The sequence below is a fragment of the Rhea pennata genome, chromosome 4, assembly GCF_028389875.1.
Source record: "Rhea pennata isolate bPtePen1 chromosome 4, bPtePen1.pri, whole genome shotgun sequence".
Taxonomy (NCBI): domain Eukaryota; kingdom Metazoa; phylum Chordata; class Aves; order Rheiformes; family Rheidae; genus Rhea; species Rhea pennata.
The window spans coordinates 10,542,766-10,555,672 of NC_084666.1; positions in this window are offsets into that span (position 1 = coordinate 10,542,766).

The window sequence follows — 12,907 nt, forward strand, 5'->3', positions numbered from 1 at the left end:
GCCAAAGGAGGTAGAGTCGAGCACCATTTCCACTTCTCGTAAGGAGCCACTAGACAGATCTGTTCATTGTGGATGGAGAAGTCCCCATTAAAATGTCTGCTCTCTGCAGGTGGTCTCTGATTTGGGTTCTTACAGAGTTTAGCTGGCTGGTAGTTTGTCCTTGAACTTGGTTGCTTTCTTCAGTGTGCTGGCTCCGAGATTGCTGGTGCCCGGCCGGCATCAGAGGTGTTAGCTAGTAGACTGGGAAGGGTGTTATTTTCAAAATTGCTGGCTTTTAATGTTCACTGTCTAGAGTTTCCAGTGTCGTTTTGCGTCTCCTGGTGGACGTGCCTTTTTACAACCCAGTATGAGACTGCGACTCTCAGTCTCTGTCTCCCCAGGCATTCGCATACAGGATTTTCTGGCAAGAGTATTCTGTGCTGCTGGTTTAAATAAAAATCAGTAACAAGACAAATTAACTTGTGCATGGTGGCATCCAGGCCTGTTTTTGATGTTAACAGTTTTGGATTTGTCCTAAGATTGTGCAGAGTATGTAAGGGTGTGCAACGTCTTTCCAAACCCTTGAAGGGAAGAGCCAGCGCCGTTCCCGTTCCTGACGGGTGGTTTGTGTGCAGAGTGCTTTCCCTGCACTCTTCCATAAGCCTATGGCTCCGTCTTCCTTCAGCCATTCTCTTCCTCTCCTCCTCCAGAATTTAGGCTGGAATAGTTCCTACTAGAAATCAGCCATGTAAATTATGTACGTGTATTTCTGCATATGTACATATACGTGTATATAAAATAGGCAGCAGCACAGATGTTGGCTCTCTGACAATAATTAATGCCAGTCAAAGAAAATCTTATTTACAGGATTTATGTCCCATCTTACTGTGGTTTCACAGAGTTGCATGTTTGGGAATAAAATAGAAAGTTGCTCTTGATGAACATTTCTGGGTGCAGTGCAATGTAAATATTACATCAAATGAATAATTTTCTAAGACAAAGCTGATCTTGCTTTCTCATAGTGTAGCATGCCAAAAGTAGTGGGGAACATCAGAAATACCTTAAAATTGAAAGTGATTCCAAAAATCTTAAGATGGATAGCTCATAACACCTGTAATATTTTAAGTGCTTAGACAAGAATTTACAGGTGATACCTGCCTGAAGGAGCCTCACAGTAGAGGACTCTTCTGAAGAAAGTTGAAAACATGTATTATTTCTCTCAAGCTGAACATCAGTAAGGGTATACTTGATTCTCTCTGCTTTCAGGACCATGAATCCCTGCCACTTTATTAACATATAAACCATCTGGTTCTGACACATCAAGGGGTGTTTTCTGTTATTTCAAAACCTCTTTGGACTTTTCTTTTTGCTTTCATCTCTGCTTAAATGACTTCTTAGCCCTGCAAAATGTTGCAAAAAAGAAAACATATTTTTTTTAGTTGCAGGGTCTGCCATGACCATTACAGCTTTTACCCAGAGGCTGGTGGAAGTCTGGCTGTCGGTTATAGTTATCTGATAGCTTACGTACAATACCCAGAGAGGCCCTGTGCGGATCAGAGGTCAGGAGGGGAACTGGTCACTACAGAACTGGGTTAGTGGGGGTTGTACCAGGCATCAGCATGAGCGCTGGTAGCACTCGTGTTTGGGGGGCAATGAGATATGCTGTAGATCTTAGGAAGCAGAGAAGATGAGGGAGTTTGTCAGAAATATTTCACATAATGTGGAGCAGGCCTTGTCAGACTTGCTGTTTGTTTCTAGAAAGGCAGGATAATATTTTGGAAAGTGCTTCCTATTGTGGGGTCTCCTAGACCAGCTGTCACAGCTGGAAGACATGTGCAAGCGTCTTGTCCCATTTATTGTGAATGCCCCAAGTCTCCATTTCCCAGATGTGTGTTCAACTGTCCAGCCCCTCTTAACACGTGTCTTCAGTGGTCCTGCCAGACCTGCGCTCCATTGAAGGTCTTCCTAATGTATTCACAAAAAGCCATAAAATACTCTTTACAGAGTATTTTCCTCTGTAAGGGGCCTCAAGGAATGATTAGTTTAATCTTCAATTAGTTCCCGCTGAGATTTGATGAGAAATCATTTGAGAAGGTGTGCATGAGGTTTAATATAATCTGCTTGTCCGGTTGTCATGAAGCACAGTGTGCATGTGGAAAGGTGTTGCAAATGGAGAAAATCACGATATTAGGGCTGAATATTTTGGACCATACTTTCTGCTGCCTCAGCTGCACATTTTTGGTCTGCTTGACTGGCTTCAGCCACTGAGATGTCGCTACAGGGGATTAAAGATAGTGTGGGAAAGAGCAGCATGAATAGTAAGTTCAAGCATGTAAACCACCACTGTTAGGTTAAAGTTGGAGTATATTAAAAAAAAGAATATTTTCTTCTATGCTGCTAGTGAGATCCTGACAAGGATCTGGTCTGCCTTTATCTGGGAAGTTTTGTGGATTGGGCTGTTGAGCTCTTTCTAAATCTCTAGCAAAATAGAAGCTAAAGCCAGTCCAAGTAGTTTTTACAGTACCCTTTTCCAGGAGGGTGGGCGAGGTGGTGTGGGGAGAGGGGACTGAACTTCCTGAAGTCCTTTGACTTGGGCGACTGCTTCCAGCAAACAGTTGCACAAGAGTGCCTCCCTTGGGAAACACACTGCTGCTTTCTGTTTGCACAGCAAATGAAAAACCCTGGCCACTTCTATAACTTGAAAGAATGAGATACTGTGATATGACTGGGCTTGTTTTTTTTTTTTTTTTTTTTTGTTTTGTTTTTTTAACTTTAGTCTTGTGTCTCTGCAATCAGATGGTGGTTCGTTATCCTTTTGTTAAAAAAAAAAAAATCTCTGGCCCTACAGCCACTAAAGCTATTTTATATAACCAAAAAATCCCAACCTTCTGAGCAGTTAAAGATTTGCCTAAGACCATTGGGATCCACGTAAGCTCCTCGTGGTGATGCAGAAATCTATCAATTGAATTTTCAGGCATAAAACAAAACCAGAATTCCCTAGTGCTATTCATATCTGCCACAGACCCCCTTTGCACAACTCTTTTGTACTTGCCTCTTCAGTCTAGATGTCTGTGTGGGCTTAGGTGTCATGTATTTTAGGTGTCACCCTTAGATCAGCTGCATTAGGTTTCCTGTTTCTGCTGAGCATGCCCAGCTCCCCTGGAGTTCAGCTGGAAATGGGGAGGCTCTGTGCTGCTGCGAATGGGGTCTCCAGACCCTCAGTTTTGTTACCAGGCAGAATAAGTTAAGTTGGATTAAGGACCACCCAGCTCTGCCTGTTCCTCAGTTCACTCCCACACGCATATATTAATTTAAATCCCTGGCCGTGGAGTCTGTCCTTCTGATTGTTCCAGTCCGGCTTGTCCTCTTCCAGGTCTTCCTGCACTGCCTGGACAGCCCAGTCTATTCCAGTTACTCAGCCTTGCTCACCTGCTGGAGGCAGCTACCCCCATAGTTTTGCTGCTGTGATGAGTTGTGCGAGTGCTCCCTAATCTGCTCCAGGCAAACCCAACCAGTTGGTCTGTAATTTAAAATAACCTAGTTGCTTCAGCTATGAGATATTTTCAGCAGAGGAAGGACAGCAAGCACTTTGTCACTACTGTTGGTGGTATCAGTTTTGCTTGTCTCCAGATCTGAACACCCAACTTGCAGCGTTGGCGGTGTATTCTCTGCTTCATATTTCCATCTAGTTTGACAAGCAAACTGTGTGTGTGTGTGTGTGTGCGTTTGTGCATGCACATGCACGTGCATGTGTGTGCACTCAGATCTACACTTTTGCAGGGCGTATCCCCTGGTTTACAAGGCTAAATGCTGTGTTGAATGGAAAACATCAGGGAGAACTTTAAAATCCCTGGTGGTACTTGACAGCTGGTGTCGGATGCAGGGAAGTTTGCATCCAGAAGCGGTTTGTGGGTGTGTGATAGTTCAGGAGGATTTATGAAAGGAGACAGACAGACTTCCTCAAACTTGAAGCAGGAAGAGTGGCCAGAGCACTCCGGTGTGCAGGAACACTTGCCAGAATCTCTTTGATCTGTGGGCTGATGGGTTTGCTGGCAGCATTTCACTGAGGCCGAAGGCGGAAGCAAGCGAACGCTTCTTATTTCAGAGATAGCCGAAACAATAGATGTGAACGCCCAGACCAAGGAGCGTGTTAAGGTTGGATATAAACTGAGTCCTGGTGGCTGGAGATTGATTGGGCTGTAGCTGCGTATGATAAACAGCAGAGAGCCTCGGAGGAAAAACAGCTGGAGAAAGCCTGGAGCCAACAGTGAGCATGAGAGTGCTTGCAGGACCGGCTGGTGGCGAGAAGGGACGCAGCTTCCCCAGGCACGACGCAGGCTGCGGAAGGGAGCGTGGGCTTGTGGAGGGACAGGGACGTCTCCTCCTGGCCACCCCACAGACCTTCAGGGAGCAGGGCTTCATGTGTGCTGGGAACGAAGAGGAATCTCCCAGAGGAATTAGCCAATTTTAACACTTTCTCCCAACGGCACCGTTCACAAGACCTGGCAAACCACCTGAGTTGAAAGATGCAATGTTATATGGACATCACAATAAAATTTTCAGCCTTGAGGAGGCTTGTTGTCCTGCCTTCATGGGGTGTGAGAGGTAACATTTAGGCTTCCAGTATCACGTTTGCCTTGAAGGTGCAACTTGGTGTCTCAAGAGCTGAAGAATTTGTGTGGATCATCTGCAGGAAGGCAGAAGTCACCTTCTGAGAGGGAGGCGTTGGTGAATAGAAACCATGTAGGACTTCATGGGCTGCATCGCTGTACGGCCTTCATGGAAGGGCATGGCAACACGTACTTATACCAGAAACCTGGATGTTTTGGCTGGGGACGATAGCTTTTATGAGTAGCCCTGATGGAGGTACTAAACTGTCCTGAAATGCTGTGTGCGTGGCTCTGGAAGTAAAGTCCAGAGGATAAAAGCCAACTGATGCCTCCAGGTCAGTCCCCTGAAAGCCGTACCCTTTCCTCTTGCAAGCATGTGGAGATCTTTTGAGATGACTGAAGTTGCTTGGCACCCTGTTCCAGAAACGGCAGTTACCTCTCGTAGGGTCTCGATTTTCACCAGCAGCCGCTTGAGCCGATAAGCTAGCTGGCTATCGCAGCGGTGAATTTGGTTTTACTTACCTTTCCGGCAGCTCTCGGCCCAGGCAGTTTTTCATTAGTATTATCTGAACATTGTAGGCTGAAACGCTCTTCTAGAATTTCCATTCCTGAAGATGTCTTGCAGAAATACCCAAAACACCATTTACATGTCAGTTTTTGAATCTTTTATGAACTCATATGAAAGTCTCCTGTGCCCTAAATATTTTATCTGAAATAGTTTTTAATGTTAGAAATTTACCTCTGTAGGGCTGAACAAAGTTTTGTGAGGGGGGAAAAGGCTACCGCCAAGGCTTCAGGCTGGGGTCTCTTAGCAGAAACGCAGCGCTGGAGCTGGAGAAGCTCCTGCGCTTCTCCGCCTTGGTGAGAACTTTGTAAGAGTTTTGATGAGAACACCGTAACTTTGGTGTTACGTTTTTTTATTATTATTATTTTCAAAAACCTGTGGCTGATTAAACTGCAGAAGAGCAGGGCTTAATCCCACCACTGTCGCCCGCTGCGGCAGAGCCTGGGCACCCGGGTCACTGCAGGGCTCCGGCGCGGCGCGGGCCCGCCAGCCTTCCTGCGCGGCTCTTGGCGGGGAGTCAGGGAGGCAGCACGCGGATGCAGACAGCTGCTAGGTGGAGTTAGCCGGCTGCCAAGCTAGTAGCAAGCTCCGAGCAGAAAGGCTGGGGTTCTGGCAGGGAACCGCCAGCGACTCGCTCTGCAGTTTCTCCGAGGCCGGTGGCTGCTGGAAGAGGGCCCAAACCGCTCTCCTTGCTGGAAGAAGAACAAGCTAGAACCCATTTGCTCGACGCAGCCCCAATCCTTGCGACCAACAGTGTGCAAAACCTCACGTAGCCTTGCACCAGTTCCCGGCTTCCTGCGCTTGGCCTCGCGTCCCTTGTTTGAGGCGGGGGGATGACTTCTCCCCCATGGGCTCATAACCTCCTTGAAGTACTTATTTAAATGTTGCTCCCTTCTGTGGCAGCGTTGATTCATGCTGGGGCAGAAATGAGACCAAGTGGAGCAGACCCTTGGGCAAAGCTACTGCTGTGATGGTGATCGGCTGTTTTTTCTGCCCTGCCGAGTCAGAGCAATGTTGCTGCTCAGGGACAGGGACAACAGGATTTCTTTCTTTTCCTTTCTTTCTCTCTCTCTCTTTTTTTTTAACATTTCAAGTTCAGACTGGTTTAAATCATGATGTATATCGAACCCAAACTGTTCAGAACAGATTCTCAGATGAATTTACTTCTGAAAGAGAAATATTTGCATAGTGTTTTAGGAGCAGTTTTTAATGAAGTAGGCACTTTCCAGCATGTAGCATGCAAAAATGTGTTAAAACCCAAACATGAGCAGGAAGACTTATTGACTAAACCCCAAAGTAGGCCGGACCAAAATCGGTTCTTTTGGGTGGGATTCAGGAAACCGTTAGTTGGGAACTGACTGATTTTCATTGCCATCTTACCTGTTGCTTGCTTTTCTGAAGATGGATATAGCTGGTGCTACACACTGTGTGATGGTTCTGTACGCTAAGGACTTGCACATGGTTCCTTAAGAGTAAGCAAATCTCAGAAATGCTCTGTTCACTATAAATTGTACTAGGAGCAAGACACACATATAATTGATGTCTTTACTCTCTCTGCTGTTTATCTATTTTTTTTTTTTTAAGAATAATGCCTGTCTTTCCCTGTAGCTGTGAAAGCTTAGGAACATGTGTGACAAAGTCCATCTGGTCCAATGTCTGTCACTGCATGTTGTAAATGCCAGATGTTTTGGAAGCGAATATTTGTGGTATACAGCCTGGATATAATGGATTTTTTCCCCCCTAATATGATAAGTTACAGTCTAAAGCATAAATGTTTCTGTCCCAGCTAAACTTAAAAAAAATAATAATAATTCTTAGTACTGTAATTATTAATCTAATTATTATCAACCTACAAGTCTATACCTTACTGGTTTCTCCATACAGTGAATTCCCTGGGTTCCCTGTTCAGTCTATAAATTTCCCCTTCTAAAGACCTATGTAATTCCAGTTCTTTGCTGTGTTTGCACTAATGCCTCCCTTGTTCTGTGTGGTCTGATAATGAAAATTGTGCAGTTGTCCAGGTTGTCCCATTTCCCGGCTTCTCTACATTCACCTCGCTGCCGCTCACCATCCTTCTCTCCCAGGCGGACTCTGTGTGAAGCTGGCTTCCATGGTTACTACTCAAAAAGGCAATGGAGATATTTTTGGTCAGAATCTGCCAGTTCAGCAAGATCAAAATGTTTCGGGAAAATGTTCTGATTACAATGAGATTCAAGCAGGATGCTGCCCACCAAACCGAAGACAGGGCAACCTGTACAGCTTCCTCCTAGCTCACTTGCACCTTCACAGACCACCTTCCTCCTCGGCTGCCCTGGCCCAACAGGCAGGGAAATCTGCCGGACAGACAGCCCTGAAGCATCAAATCTGTGTGGAAATGTTCATTTTCTTGTTCTTTTGTTCTAAGTTTGGAAATATCAAAGTAGTCTCTGCAAAGCAGAGTTGTCTTTCTCTGCCCAGCACTAGCCTTCTCCAGAGTACCCATTTCTGTTGTCAGACCTTTTTGCAGACATTAAACACATATTTTAGAGGTATATAAAAGCTGTTCAACCATGTTATTGGCTTTGCTCAGCAATTATATTGCTGTCACTCATCCCTCCTTGTCTATCCTGGTCCCAGTCTTTTGTTTCCTTGTGTCAAGTCCGGATTAGATGGTCAATCCTGTGATGAATGGGGCTCTTCACCACCCCTGTTTGCCTTAACTCCATACCCCCGTGAGACTGGCTGCCCGAAGGGGAACAGGGAGCTCACGAGGGTTCCCAGAGCTGACTCTGCCCTCTTCAGGGCTATCTCTGCCTGTGGGCAGTCTCCTGGTTTCCAGCTGCTTTCATGCCGTAAACTGGCTCTTTAACAGAGGTGAAAAGAAGGTTTCTTCTCCTTGTCGGTTGCCTATCCCTGCCTGCTTCCTCTGGCCAAGTTTTTCAGCAGCAGTGGAAATGTAATTCTTCTCTCATGACTTTTATCCCTCTTTGCAAATTGCATTGCACAGCAATTAGAGACACTAAAAAACAACTTTAATAATTTGTTAGAAAGCGGGCATGTTAGCCTAGTGGACAGTAAAATGTGGGGCAGGAGCCAGCTGCGTGACAAAAGCAGACAGCTTAAACAAACTTAAAACATAGTATCCCACTGCTATGCAAAAACCAAATGCTTTTGTTCTTAACACGTGCTTGCAGCCTTTTGAACTGAGTTATCAAGGTGTGTGTGTATGTGTGCTTGCCAAAGATGAAAAACCACAGGATGAGCATACGCTCAGCAGTGACTGTCTTCTTCTAAAGCTATCCACGTGCGTGTTACGTTCCTGGTGGGCAGATTGGAGGATTTCAGGGAGCAGTGACCAACCTGTGCCTTGGATACCCTTGTTCTCAGCAACTTGAGCAAGACTCAGAAGGGCCAAAGCTGGTTTCTTTTTACTTGTATGTAATCGAGACACTGCAGGACTGAAGTTCCCACAGACAGCATATTTTGGAGACCTGCACCTCTGTCTTTGAGGGGTGCATGGACTCTGTCTCAAGTAGCCGTCCAGCTGGGACCTCCTCCTCCCGAGGTTAGTGCACAGAGTCTCTGTGCCTCAAACGGTGTTTGCTAACAACTGGCTCCAGACTTTAAAGTCTCGTCTGAGAACTTAAATGAGTCAAAATCAGTGTACTTCTCTAGCTGAAATCCAGACAGACAGCTGCCTCCAAGTCATTACCTCTCTATAGGTATCTGTTTGGACTTCAGAAATGGGAGTAGGTTTAGGAGAAGATGCAGAAGTTTCTTGTGTCTTTAATTTAGTGGAGGAGGCACTACCTGACTTACTCTACCTGAACCCCTAACAACGAGATCAGATGTGCTCTCATGGAGTCACACTTGAAGGACATACAGTTTGCAGCTTGAGCTCTGGCAACTATAGCTGTCATCGCAAGGGAAAACCCTTACCTTAAAACTTGGTGAAAAGAAGTTTTAGGTAGCATGCTTTAGCCCACACTTGTAAAGCTGGAGACCATATATGCAGTCAGTTATCACAGATCACATGAAGGACAGTCAACACGTGTTATTATTTGAGTTTTCTGAACTCTGTGATAGAAACTTTTACAGGCCAGCTGCATTCAATCCACTTCTGCCAGCGAGAAACCCTTCCAACCGCCTTAGGGCTGTGCCTGTGACATGTTATCTTCAGAGCTCCCTGGGAAAGGTGGAACAGCTGGGAGAGCTGCTGTTCAAGCTGGTGTATAACAGCCGCAAGAAAGGTAAGCCGTTTTGAGAGATGATGCAAAGAACAGATTTCTAGAGAAAGATCTAGATCTAGAGGATCGTTACCTTCGCAGTGCTCGGCGCTCACAGGCGCAGGTGTGCACTGAAAGGAGATGCAGGAATGAGATGCTGAAGTCCCCTGAGGTCTGTGCGTGCAGAAATATCCTCCAGGCTCACCGTTGCAGCACTGGTTGGAGGAGGGGACTGAGGTGAACTGGACACCTGGGAAGAGGAGCTTGCTGCTACAGGGGGAAGACATCTCTATAAAGATGCCTTAGGAGCTCCACTGTGTCTTTCAGTGAGCCAAAGCTATGGTTTCCAAGCAACTTCCTCATTGAGGAGAAAAATGGCAACTTTTTTAGTTGTTCTGCTCCTGCTGGCTACTCGGTACCAGGCTGGTCCTCCGTGCGGAGGACGCTGATGCTGGAGGACCCTGCCGCGAGAGGAGGCGGCAGAAGGAAGTGCTGCAGATGTTGGTGCCAAGTGCGTTGGTGCTGTGGGTCTGGCAGAGGCACTGAGTCGTGCCTGCGGTTATTCTGGTGGTTTGGTGACCAGCCAGTCTCCAGGCAAACGGTGAATCTTCTCTGGCCGGTGAACTGAGCTCACCTCTGGCCCGAGAGGCGAGAGGAGGGGAACATCTCCTCTGAGGGGTGGTTCGGAGGAGATGATCTCCGCTGTCCCCAGGGGTGCCCTTCCCCGACCAGTAATCCTGTCCTGGACAATCAAGAGTTGGGGTTTTTTTTATTGTTTGTTTGTTTTTTCCTTTTTTCTCTCCCTCTGGCTTTTGGGGAAGAGCGCAAGGGGGATTTTGGGGTAGAAAGCTGGAGGCTGAGTTTCCCCAATTTCAGTCCTGCATGGGGAAGCAGTCGCTCTGCCGACCAACAGGCGCTTGAGCAAGGCAGAGGGAAGCACGTTGAGTCGCTATAATTAATATCAACGACCCTCTCAGAGGAGGGGATAAAACTTGAGTCCTGGAGACTTAGATTCCCTTCTGGTGCCGAGGGGAGAGGAAGAAGGGAGGTGGTGTTGGAAAGCATTTCTTTCTTTCTTTCTTTTTTTAAAAAAACCCCAGATGTTAAATAGCACTATGCCACTATATCAATCTGTCAGTTACACTGATAGAAAACAGTGTGTAGAGGAGTAGTAGAGATGCACGTTGTAGAGAGGAACAGCCGCCTGCCTTCCGCAGCGTGGTGCGGGGTCTGCATCCGGGGGCCACGCGTGGCCCCGGCAGATGACGCTGGGCAAAAGCAGCGGCCGCACATGTGCAAGGCAGATGTGGGAGAAAAGGGGAATATTTGTGGGCCATCAGAGAAAAATACTTGTTGCAGCTGGCCAGGGTCTCTTCCACCCTGTCCTTATCTCTGCTGGCCGTTATGTTTGAAACGGAAATAAAACTTTAAAGCAGAGATCATACTTACCTTTTGTTTTTCTTTTTTGTTACATATATAACATATGTATAGGTTATATATGTTTCAGCAGTGTTAATCTATGTTTTCAGAACCTAGGTGGATTAAAGTCTGGAGGTGAAAAGCAATCCTCTAATGGATTAATAAAGTTTGAAAAGTGGGCTAGGCTGTGGAACAAGATACACTGGGTTTGGTCCCAAATCAGACCCTGAACTGCAGCAAGAGGCTGGTGGTCTTTTTTTCTAAGTCGCCGTATTACTTCCTTAAATTTGTCCTAGTGATCCTCTGTCGCTGGCTACAAAGGCAGTCCACAGAATTTGGTATGTTTTTATTAATATAGCTGCATGGAGACCAAGGTTAAGTGATGGGTATTTCAAAACAAAACAAAACAATAAATTAATAAAATGAACCTGTCACCAGCTGATCCTCTTCTGACCACCATCTGTCCCCTGGTCATGTGATATCTCCCAGCTGGCCACCCAAGAGACAAGCCATGCGAGATCATCATCACAACATATGCTGCTATTTACACATTTTTAAAGGTAATAGTTGCTAGGCTGTTATACTAGTAGTTAAAAGTAGTTATATGGAAGACTTCTTTGATTTTAATATTTATTTTTTAAGGAAGCCAGTGACTCAGCAGGTATATTTCTGCCCGAGACATGTTCAGGGTTAGATCACTGGAAGCGCCTATGTACAGTATACATCTGATTCCCCCCTGCCCCCCATTTATTCTATAGTACATTTTTGTGCCATTTGTAATAAGCAGTAGAATAAATAAAATGGAAAGAAGGCAATGAGACTACAAATGTTATTAGTGTACCTTTTAGGAACATTATGTGCTCTCTTTGCCATCTCCAGGATGCAAACCAAGCTGTGCATTTTTAAACTATTGTTAAGATCAAGGATGTGGTTATGAGAAGACTTACAATTTATAGGATACTTAAGCATTAAGGATTGAGGCACAGAACATTTCCTGGGGATTAACGACGGACTGGGTGAGCCTCAGGCCATTAACCCCTGCCTGCCATTAATCTTCAGGAAATGCCCTGCAGTGAGGTCGTTATTGCTGTTTTATGCTGAAACAGAAAATAATAATAGAAAAGGTCCGTGTTTTATGTATTTATTTATTTTTTTACATAACGCAGTTGTATCTGGAATGTAGAGAATTAACATCTTTCTCTTGAGCGGGTCGCGCTGCCCGAATTAACGCATACACGCGTCTCCCGGTTCGGGGACGGCTCCTGTGAGCGTATACAAATGGAAGTGGGGGCAGGATTTGGCCCGCACTGTTTGTGTTGCACAATTTAATGTAATGAATAAGCGGTGCCTCTCTGGTATGACTGCTGGCAGAATTTAGCCCTTTAGAGAAAGCAGCTCAAAATGCTTGTTTTACAGCAAAGCAATTTATTCACAGTTCTAAGCATCTTGCAGCCTTTTTTAACTCGTTGAATAATCCTTTTAGGTTCCCCGTAAAGCAGGTGAAATGCTGCTGCTGCAGTCCTAAGGCAGAACACAGGCTGCATAAATAGCATCTAAATTACTAGGAATACAAAACACACATACAGTAATACATACCTACAAAGGCAAATTCATACTGACAGGACTGCAGTATGTGCTTATCAGCAGCAAAACATCTCAGGGAAAAAAAAAAGGCTTTATATTAAAATTGCATATGCATTTCTATATATATTTAAACACTTAAATACTGTACTGTGTGTGTTCTTAAAAACAGATGCAGGCACCTTTTTAATGAGACTGCCTGCTTAAACATTTATTAGGTTATAGATATATAGTTTTCATAAAGCTGGCTGAAGCTTTTTGCAGAATATCCTTGCAAAAAGCTTTTTTTTTTTCTTTCTTTTTTTTTTTTTTTTGTGTACACGGCCTCAGTCCTTGCAGCCTCCTAGAGAGTCTGTCAAGGCGCAACTTAAAAGCTCGTTCAGGCGACCATGACCCCCTGCCAGCAGATTGTCTGCCTAAAAGGTAAGGGAAAGCTAAAAAGAAGTAGAAACTTAAAAGTAGCTTCTCAAAGGCTGCATAGATCTTTTTTTTGTTAAACCTAAAGTGTTTAAAAGCTTTAATATTGATGGCCTGTCAACTTTGTCCTG